Source organism: Myotis davidii, unplaced genomic scaffold, assembly GCF_000327345.1.
Source record: "Myotis davidii unplaced genomic scaffold, ASM32734v1 scaffold89, whole genome shotgun sequence".
NCBI lineage: Eukaryota > Metazoa > Chordata > Mammalia > Chiroptera > Vespertilionidae > Myotis > Myotis davidii.
The window spans coordinates 3,590,808-3,601,752 of NW_006300372.1; positions in this window are offsets into that span (position 1 = coordinate 3,590,808).

The following is a 10,945-nucleotide window of genomic DNA, read 5'->3' on the forward strand; positions in this document are numbered from 1 at the left end:
GCCTCTCTCTACCTTTTCACTTGTCAAAGAGGGGAACTGATATTTATTTAGTCTTGGGGGAGGGGGTGGTAGTGAAGATCAAGCTGACATAATGGACTTGAGAGTTTTATGAGTAGTGTGAAAGCATCAGATAAATCCAAGCAAATGTATATGATGATTAGCATCATTCATAAAAGCTCCATTAATTGATAATTTGGGAACTTCCCATGGGAGGAAATATCAATATCCACATATATGACCCATGTAAATATCAGTTTGGATGGGGAGGGTTTACAGTAGTTAAATTTTGGTAAGAAACACATAGTTGATTCTGGTTATATCATCCTAGCTAATGCTTATCATTTCATCCATCAATTTTATTACTCTCAGGCAGAGCAATAATATTTTCTGGACCATTGATGTTTAAGGATATTGTCAAGCCAGGACAAGAGGCATCAAGTATCAGATTTATTGAACATATAATTTAAGTATGGGGCCTGCATCCATTTAAATCAGAAAAGCAAACAGAGTTGTCTATGGACATGGGTAAAAAAGTGAATCACGCCTGGCCAGTGTGGCTCAGTGGTTGAGTATTGACCTATGAATCAGGAGGTCACAGTTCAATTCCCAGTCAAGGCATATGCCCAAATTGTGGGCTTGATCCCTGGTGTGGGGAATGAAAGAGACAGTTGATCAATGATTCTCTCTCATCCTTGATGTTTCTCTCTCTCTCTCACTCGCTCTCTCTCTCTCTCTCTCTCTCTGCCTCTCTCTCTCCATCTCCCTTCCTCTCTCAGAAATCAATAAAAATATATTTTAAAAAAAGAAGAAAAAAGTGAATCACTGACTCACCTATATATCATCTTTTAATGCCAAATACATAAAAAAGGACTTCTTAAAATATCATATGTAGTCATATTGGATAGAAGCTGAGCTATTTTCCTTTGTCTAAGGAGGAATACTGAGCAAGTTTCATGATACTTGCCACTCATAAGTTATCAAATCCTATCTGATGAAAAGGAAAGGAAAATGCATTCACATTTTAGCAGCCTTGTATTATCCCCCCTTGACTCCCCTAGTGTGCAAGGGCAGAGCCTTATGTGGTTCATCTCTAATCCTACACTCCACCTATTTTTATGAAATAGGTATTTGGTAAATCACTAGTAATTGACCAAATTGAGTGAATAATTTTCCAAATAATAATAATTGTCACTATTCCTCTATAGAATTGAAACTATTAATCATTCCCAAGACATTTTATTGTAGACTCAGAGTCATCTTGAGATTCTGGTAAACCTTCAGATCAAGACTATAACATTACAAAAATCTGTTTGAGTTTCTTCTGTTGCCTAAATCACATAAGTAGCAAGGTCCCACATTCCTGGACAATTTCACAATGAACTACATGGTGAACAAAAGCTACAAAGAGTTACATGGTTAACAAAAGCTACCACCTTATTTTATGGCTACCACTAAACTGGTTTATTTAAAAGCAGGCATGAAGCTCACTCCACTGCCCATTGGTATAGATTAATCTAAGATATTCAGACAAGAAATCAATCTGGCTTGACTAATATTTTCAACTCTGGATAGCAAATACCTATACACAATTCCCCAATACATGATTCAGGGGCCTAAGCTAAATTTCTCAAGCCACATACTATGCCACTGACCCTTCTTTGTCTAGTGCTGAGTTGAGTTAAGCTGTCCCATACTCATCCATCCTCTGTTAAGAATAGAGAATGCATATGTAAGAATGCAAACTCAGTGACAGAGTTGAACACCCAGATGATATGCGAACCAAGCCCTCAGTCTTACTTGTTATGTTCTAGTCGCCTGAACTAGCCCTTCTGTTCAGATATGTCCTGTGACCCCAGATGCCATCTATAATAATAAAAGAGTAATAGGCTAATTAGACTGGACATCCTTCCAGACAAAGTTTAAGGTCAAGGGATCATCCAAAGCCCGGGTACTGGGTGCCTGCCGGTTGCCGGAGGGAAGCCCGGGTCCCAGGCCGGTGCCGGCAGCCGAAAGAAGGAAGGCCTACTCTTGCATGAATTTTCATGCATCGGGCCTCTAGTCCTAAATATAAGTGTTCTGCCATTACAGATGGGAAATAATGTAGGCTGACAACCCAGTAAAGTCCATCCAAAGATACTTACCACTTAACTGGACTTACTGGAGCTAGCTATTCGTATTTCCATGTTCTCCTACCAACAGCTGAAATTTGCTTTACAAGATGCCCACGTTAAACATTTCAGTGATTTCCCATTGTCTTGAGAATAAGATGCCAATATTCTTAGCACAAATTACAAAGCCTTCTAAAATCTGGGCCCTGCCAATCTCTCCTGCTTCATCTCTTGTCCCTCCCACTTCCCTTTGTCCCCTTCCTACCACCTATCTCCACCACCATAACACCAGACTTTTGTCCCTCCTGGTCTTCACAGTTCTCTCTACCTCATATACAACCTCACATCCTCTCTTACTTGGCCAACTCCTATTCAAGCTTCAGTCTGAACTTAGATATCCCTTTCTGAGGCTGGCCTGCCCCAAGCCCCATTTCTACTCCCCACTAACACCCTGTCATAATACCCTGTCCTTCCTTTCATAAGAGCCAGCATACATTGTCAAAGTCATTACACATTTGTCCAGGCCACATCATTAAGTTTAAAGTGGCCACAAAGCTCTTTATTATCTTCTTCTCCTCTGTTTTCCTAGCATCTTGCACGCTGTATTGCACTATTTGGACCCTATATAAGTATTTCTATTTATTTACTAGAGGCCCAATGCATGAAATTCATGCAAGGTGCTCAGCCCTCGCAGCCCTGGCCACCTCATGGCCCCCCGACCCCAACTGGTTATTCCAGAAGGTAGTTCCAGAAGGTCATTCTGCCATCTGGTCTAATTAGCATATTAGCTCTTTATTATATAGGAGGATTTGATATTTGCCTTAGCTGTGCAGATCAGTTTTGTCCCAAATTGGCATCATTCTTAGACAAAGAAGCAGGAAAGATTATTGCATCTCCATTCACAGGTACAGTAGAGCTTTGTGTTAACACAGTCAGACAAGCTGCTTGCATTTATTTCATCCCCCCAAAATCCATTCTGTGACCCCTTTACTACACAATGGATACCTAGTGCCTGCCATATCCTATCCTTTTCTTCTCTGAGTTCATGCTTAGGTAGGTGCTGAAATCCTTAATTCCATCTATGTGAACATTACTTCTCAACAGTTAGGATAAAAGTGCTTAATCAAAAGATGTATTTATTATTGTGCCTCTGTGGTACAGGGCCCCTATCAAGATGAAGGAGCCTGAGGGCCACTTGGAAATGATTTTCCTGTCTTGTTCCATTAACCTAAGAGCGCCCAGTAGCCCAGAGTGCATCACCTGTGTCCTACACAAGATGAATTGCAGGCCAGTTACACATCACATAGTTGGGGAAAACATCATCATTCTGGTCATTATTCCAAATAGCAAATGCTGCTGCTCAGCAAGGCAGGAGTATCCTAGTGTTACCAGGTATCTTTTCTCTCCCCAAATTAGCCATATTCAGTGCAACTTAAAAGAAACCACAGACAATGATCCTGCACATCAGTGTTTCTCAACCACGGGACAAGCTTTCCTTTTGGGTTACAATAAGTTGTGAGAGGTGCTACATGAAATATTTCTAGTCATATCATTGTGGTTAAGAACACAGTTGGGGCGGGGGGTGGTCCACAAAACTTAGTTTGAGCCCCAATACTATCTCTTTTGCTAGGGAAACACTTGTACAGGTCCCTTCCCTTCTCAGTCTGTTTCTTCATCTATAAAATGGTAATACTAATAATAAACAATTTACAATGGTTAGCATAGATAAGATAATCCACATCAAGCAGCCAATATGGAGCCAGGCACATGGAAAAGATGAGAATACTTGCCCCTGCCTCATGGGGTTATTGTGAGTGAACTAAATTAGTTCCTATAACAATATCACCTCTGCTTACTTGTATTCTAGTATATTTTCTTAGATGGGAAGGAATAGGGCGGAGTGCCAGCTTGGGAGCCACGGCCACTGCAAAGCATTGGCAGACCCAGGAAAAGAGTACACTGCATGTATGAACTTTTCCCCCAGGTATCATCACAGATGAAAGGTTGTGAATCCACAAATCACCACCATGATTGTGCAAATAAATCTCTGTGCTCTTGGGACCTAAAGAGATGTCAGGCTCACCCACAGATTCTGAGTGTATCATTCTAGACCCGTGGTCGGCAAACCACCGCTCGCGAGCCACATGCGGCTCTTTGGCCCCTTCAGTGTGGCTCTTCCACAAACTACCACGTGCGGGTGCGCACATACAGTGCAATTGAAACTTTGTGGCCCATGCGCAGAAGTCGGTACTTTGTGGAAGAGCTGGTATTTTGTGGAAGAGCCACACTCAAGAGGCCAAAGAGCCGCATGTGGCTCGCGAGCCATGGTTTGCCAAGCCACGGTTTGCCGACCACTGTTAGACTACTGATAACCCTTCACTAGAACTCTAGTTCCCTGTCCACTACAACACAGTTTCCTATCCACTGACAACTCATTTTCTGACCACTCTGATCACATACTACTAGCTCATACTGTTATTTAATTATTTCCTTCTTCCCTCAAGAAGAACATAAGCTCCCTGTGGGCATGGGTTATGTCTTATGCTTCTCCTCCATCTCCCAAAAGTCACTACATCCTTGAGCATGTGAGAGGTCAGACTCACCAAATTTTATAAAAGGAACAAAAGTTAGAATACTAAATCTAAACCCCTAATATTACTGATGAGAAATCTCAGGCCCAAAGAGTTTAAATAACTGTTCAAATTCAAACATACAGAACCAGGACTGTAACCATAACCTTCTGAATCACTACCCAGTGCATCCCAAAAATCCTTGTTGTCTCTAATCATAAGGAAAGAAACTATGACAAAGAATAAGAGGAGGAAATAAATAGGACACACACACACTATTCAGTGTAAGACAATGGTTACTGTAAAAGGCAAACAATCTAGGGTTGACTTGGCCTGGCATCAGGTTAATGGTGTGAATAATGTGTGTCATTACTCACAATGGGGTAATTATGGCCAATAAAATGAAGATACAACATGGAGCCAGGAAACACCTGGTAAACATACAGATCCAGCCACATTCACCATTCATTATCAACAGCAAATAGCTCTACCCTTGGTGAGTTAAACTTGGCCTCTACCTGATGTCGCAAAGCTGGAAAAGGAATGTACAACAGTTTATTATCCAGTTGGTGTGTGATGTTTTGTGATAACAGTTCTTCTCAAGCTCAGAGAACGCAGACACTTATGTTGTTCTTTGGGACAATGCAATTTACTTCCAGCCTTTGGGCTCTAGTGGCTGAAATGTCTTATCTATCAGAAAGTATTTGAAAGAGGCCAATGACAAGTTGACTTTCTCCTCTTCATGCATCTTTAATTAACATCTGCTGACAGAGCATATAACCATGAAAAGAGAGTCATAAAATTCAGCTCTAATTTTGCAGGAGATACTAAAACATATCTTTTGGGGCAATACAGAACCTAGTTTAATGATGTTTACATAGGGGCATACCGTAAGTAGTAAAATTTGGCTTTTCTATATCACTTTGAGAAAGCATAATACTTTATATCCAATCTTATTAGGAATTCCTCATGGAATTCTATCACTTTATAATAAGGTTCACAAGACAAACTTTACAAATAGCATAATCTTCTTCTTATACAGTTGCAACCTAACTATAAAATGTTATTTCCATTTCCTTGATTCCCTAGTAACTGACTCAGATTCTCTTTAGATGACTCAGCTACTCTCTGGATAAAAACAAGCTTTGAAGATAAATTAATTTTTACAGTTCACTGGGGTAATACTGAGTAATTTACTTGGAAGTATGATGGCAAATGAGTAACAAGGAATATTTTGTTTCTGTCATACCAGCAGCCACAAAATTAGAGAGGTAGAAAATTTCTTATACTGATTATTCTTGCCTAGTATCTAGGTTTTAGGTACAAGAAGCTTCAATCTGCAAAGGAGAAAAAAGAAAATTCTGTTTCCCCTCCATCAGAGGAAACGTGGTCCTGTGATAAATATTTACATGGACTGTTTCAACTCTATGTACTTGTGTTTCAAGAGATGCCTGTCAGCCCTGGCCGGCTTGGCTCAGTGGATAGAGCATTGGCCTGCGGACTCAAGGGTCCCAGGTTCGATTCCAGTTAAGGGCATGTACCGTCATTGTGGGCACATCCCCAGTAGGGAGTGTGCGGGAGTCAGCTGATCGATGTTTCTCTCTCATCGATGTTTCTGGCTCTCTATCCTTCTCCCTTCCTCTCTGTAAAAAATCAATAAAATATATTTTTAAAAAAAGAAAAGAAATACCTGTCATCTATACTAATAAAATGGTAATAATCTATACTAATAAAAGGGTAATATGCTAATTAGACCGGGTCAACCAGCTATCTTCCAGACATCTGACTTCCTTCTGGACAAAGTCATGGTGGTGGGGGCCAAGGCAGAGTCAGTTAGGGGTTATCAGTCCAGCAGGGGAGAGCAGTTGGGGGCGAGATCAGGCTGGCAGGGGAGAGCAGTTGGAGGTGACCAGGAAGGCAGGGGAGGGCAGTTGGGGGCATTAGGCAGGCAGGCAAGTGAGTGGTTAGGAGCCAGAGGTCCTGCATTGTGAGAGGGATGTCACCTACACCCCACTTTATACCTCACCCTGTGGGATTGGGCCTAAACTGGCAGTCAGACATCCCCGAGGGGTCCCGGATTGGAGAGGATGCAGGCCAGGCTGAGGGACACCCCGCCCCAAGCACAAATTTCATGCACCAGGCCTCTAGTTTTTTAAATAATAGCCATTTCTTCTGGTGATAAATGTAGTAAGTGCTCATTGTAAAATATTTGGAAAATACAAGAAATAAGAAAATAAAAGCTATCTATAATCTTATCTCCAGTTTATTACCACATTAATAGTTGGTTACATTTTCTTCCAAAGAGAGGGAGAAAGAGCTAGAGCAAATGAGCTGTGGAAGCTATATAAACACAAAATTAACCTTTTATTGTATGAGATACCTACTGTACAAACAGTTTAGAATTCTGTTTTTATGCCTTGACTTATATCACATGTATTACCCCTTATTCTTTAAAAATGTGCAAAAGCTGAATATTCAACAGTTGCATAAATCTTGTGCCTTCCCCTAAGCTGAGCATTTAGGTCGCTACCCATTTTTCCTCTTTCAAACCATGCTCTGGCAAACGTCCTTGCATTTAAATCTTTATCCCCCATTTCTTATTACTCCCTTCATAAAGGGAGTAACAGATGTGAAATAACTCTCTCCAAGATAAATTTTAATTTTAATATTTCTATACATATTCCAAAAATATAAAGATTAAAAATTAAAAGAGAATAATGTACATGAAAAGTACCTGAGCATCAAAATTACTGAATATAATAATTTTTCTTTGCCACTGTAACAGACAAAAATCGCATCAGTCCTTTTGTTTTGTATAACTTTTATTTCTAGTAAGGTAGACTCTTTTTATAAGTTCAGAGAGTCTGTATTTACTCTTATGTGTATTAACTGTCCATGTCTCCTGCTGTCTTATGAATTGAGATGTTAGTACTTCCTTGGCTCCTTTTATGAGCTTTTATACATTGCCATATTTATTGCAGACATTTTTCTAATATTTCCCTCTGTGATTTGCTTTCATTGCTTTTATGTTATGAAGTTCTTTCTCACCTAAGAGATAAATACACATATTTATCCATTTTTTCCATCTAGTATTTTATGGTTCCACTTTTATGTTAAAATTTTTAATCCACTCCTAATGTATTTTGTTATATAGTTTGATATAAGGATATAATTATTTTTGCTCAAATAATAGTTTGAAAACACTTTTGAATGGCCTACCAGCTCCTCATTGGTTTGAGGTGCATTCTTTAATAATGAATTGTGTACTAGGATGATGAAGGGAGTTTTGAATCATACTTAACAGGCTTCTAAGACCCTGTAGATTATCAGATGGTTTAATCTGTATCATTAAGGCTTCTATTTTAAAAATCATTTCCTCAAGAGCTCATTTCTGATCACCCCTCAGGTGTTCTCTATTCTCTCACAATATTTTATTTTCTTCATATATAGGGTGTCCTAAAAAATGTATGTACACATTTTGAATAATTATAAGGAAGTGTTTATTAAAATACATTTCATTTTCAAAATTGAGCTATCAGCTATTAAAGTGTATATACATTTTTGAGACACCCTGTATTTATCATCATCTAATATTTGCTTATTTATGTGTTTGCTTATTTATTGACTATTTCCTCTGCTAATATGGACACTCACAGAGAACTGGATCCTTGTCTGTTTTGGTCACTACCATGTTCTTAAAGCTAGGACATGGTAGGTAATCAATCAATAAATCCCTAATTAAAAATAATAATGTCAGAAATTTCATCAATATTTCTGTCTATACTTAAATTTGTAACAATCTTGCTAAATTATTACAACTCTAAAAAATATTTTAATTTTGTTAGGCAAATTCTCATCTTACTCTTTTTCAAAATTCTCATTTTACTCTTTTTCAAAATTATTAGGCCAGATAATCTTAGAATTAGTTTGTAAGATTCTTAGCCTCACCTACATCCCACTTTATGCCCTCACCCTGAGAAAAACACTGACATTAGATTAAACCATGAATACATTAGGGAAGAATTGACGGTGTTCCAAATGATGAAAATATTGAATTGTTCAGTGTTCTGATAAGACGGTAGAAAAACACCTGATGCCCAAGCTCACAGAAACATGGATTCTTAAATCTGAATAGATCATCTTGTCTCTTTTCCGAATAAGAATTTGAGACTCACACTGATTTGACCATAATATCATAGCTAGCAATACCCCCCAAAACATATTTGTAAAAATATGTATGTCAAAATATAGTGTTGAGAATAATAAAGCAAAATTTCAAATATTTCCTACATTGAAGAAGAGATCATTTCATGGTATCAAGAAGGAAGTAGAAACTCATCAACTTCAGGAAAAATGGACCATGGAGAGTAATAATCTATGCAATTTGAATGTTATAATGAAATTAGTATGTTCATGGCAGCACCGTGGCATTGGCATCAGAAGGGTTCTTTAGCTGGGAAAGTGCTCAGGTCTCACTGGTTACTCAAAAGCTTTTGAGAATTTTCTTCCATAGAAATAGCACAAATAGCATGTATATATCAAAGCCTCCCTGATAAAAAGCTAAATGTATGATCCTACTTTGTGAAGAACACTCCCAGGAAACACATTTTTTTCCAGAGTCACTTGGCTAAGCCACAGAGAGCTGGAACATTTACCAATGTTCATGTGAGCATTTTACTCCCACGCTCTAAACCTTTCTCTCCATTTCCTTTGTCTCTGAAATAAAGACCAAACTTTCTCAGCTTGACGCTAATACCATTTGGTATTGAATGCCACTGTGCTACGGTCAACCTTTTTCATTCCATGGCCCACAAACTAATTACTAATATTCTTCAGCACACCAAAAAAGGTATTCTATTTTTGCCAATCTGACAAAAAAAAAGGCATAATTCTGATTCATTCACACTGAGCAGCTATCATTGTGTTGGCTGTTGACATTTTTTTATTTGACAATCTAAGAGAAAAGAGGTCAGTATCCCTGACTAAATAGTCAGGTATTGTGTGTTTTAAAAATTCTTACAGCACACTGGTTGAAAATTGCTGGTCTATATCTATCCTATCAATCCCATTGCTTGGTACACACATCTCACCTTGATGTCGTCCTACATTCTGTAAACTACACACTGAATGTGTCCAGAGAGGGAAATTTCTCCAGAGGCAGAAATTCTATCTGGAGAAATACACATTTAAGTTGGCTCAAAAATGGTTCATTTATTAAATGCAGCATGATTTGTAACAACAAAAGACTGGTGAGAACCAGACTGCCCATCAGTAAAGAACTTGTTAAATCCAATAGGGAGAACTATGCAGCTTTAAAAAAAAATCAAAAGAGAAATGGGTGCTGTCTATATATACTACTATGGAGTTATTGCCACAAGAAAATGAGAAGTGAAAAAAACAAGTTAGAGACAAAAATGTAAAGTCGACTACCATTCATCTAAAGAGAGAGAGAGAGAGAATGTGTGAATGTATATATTATTCTTTAAAAATTGAAAATTCAAACCATAAAATTTTTAATTATTTCTTATAAGAAGAGGAAGAAAGTAGGCTTGAGGGATAAGAGCTAAAGCCAGACTTAACTACCCTGTTTTATAGTTTTGACATCAAAAACATGTACTTGAAGAGTTATAAAATTTAATATAAAAATACAAACTATAAACACTGGAAGCAAAAGAAAACAAGTTAAGCTAACTGTTTTGAGTTGTGGCACAATAACAGAGAAAATAACTATTCCAAGTGCCTACAGTAAGTCACTAACTATTCAGATGGACAACAAATGCAGAGTACTTCCTCCAGACAAGCCCTCGGACTTCTCAGTAAGAAACTCTAGACACCTGGAACCTAAACATCAGAATTAGTACAGGATATAAAGTCCTGACTTTAAAAAGAGTTTCTAAAATGGAAATTTAAAGAAAATATATAGAATACAATGTGTTGAACAACTTACACATTTGTTTGCATATCTTAAGTGTAGCTGAAGAAGCAGAATCAAAGTGTTTCATGCCAAAGAAGCTGATCACTAGTGGCTTATCCTGGTTTGAGCCCCAACATTTCTTCCCTCAGTGATGAGTAATTTGTCACTGTTCTGTAATCTATGGTGAAGATGGACGGCAAACACTAGATGCAAATTAGGGCTCCCATATGGTCAAAAAGCTACTACATAGCAGAAAACATAAGCACATTAGTAGAGTTAAGCTTGCAAAACATAAGTAACTAGAAACTGTTACTACTACCAGCCCAAATATTGTTATGAAAATTAACAAGCTG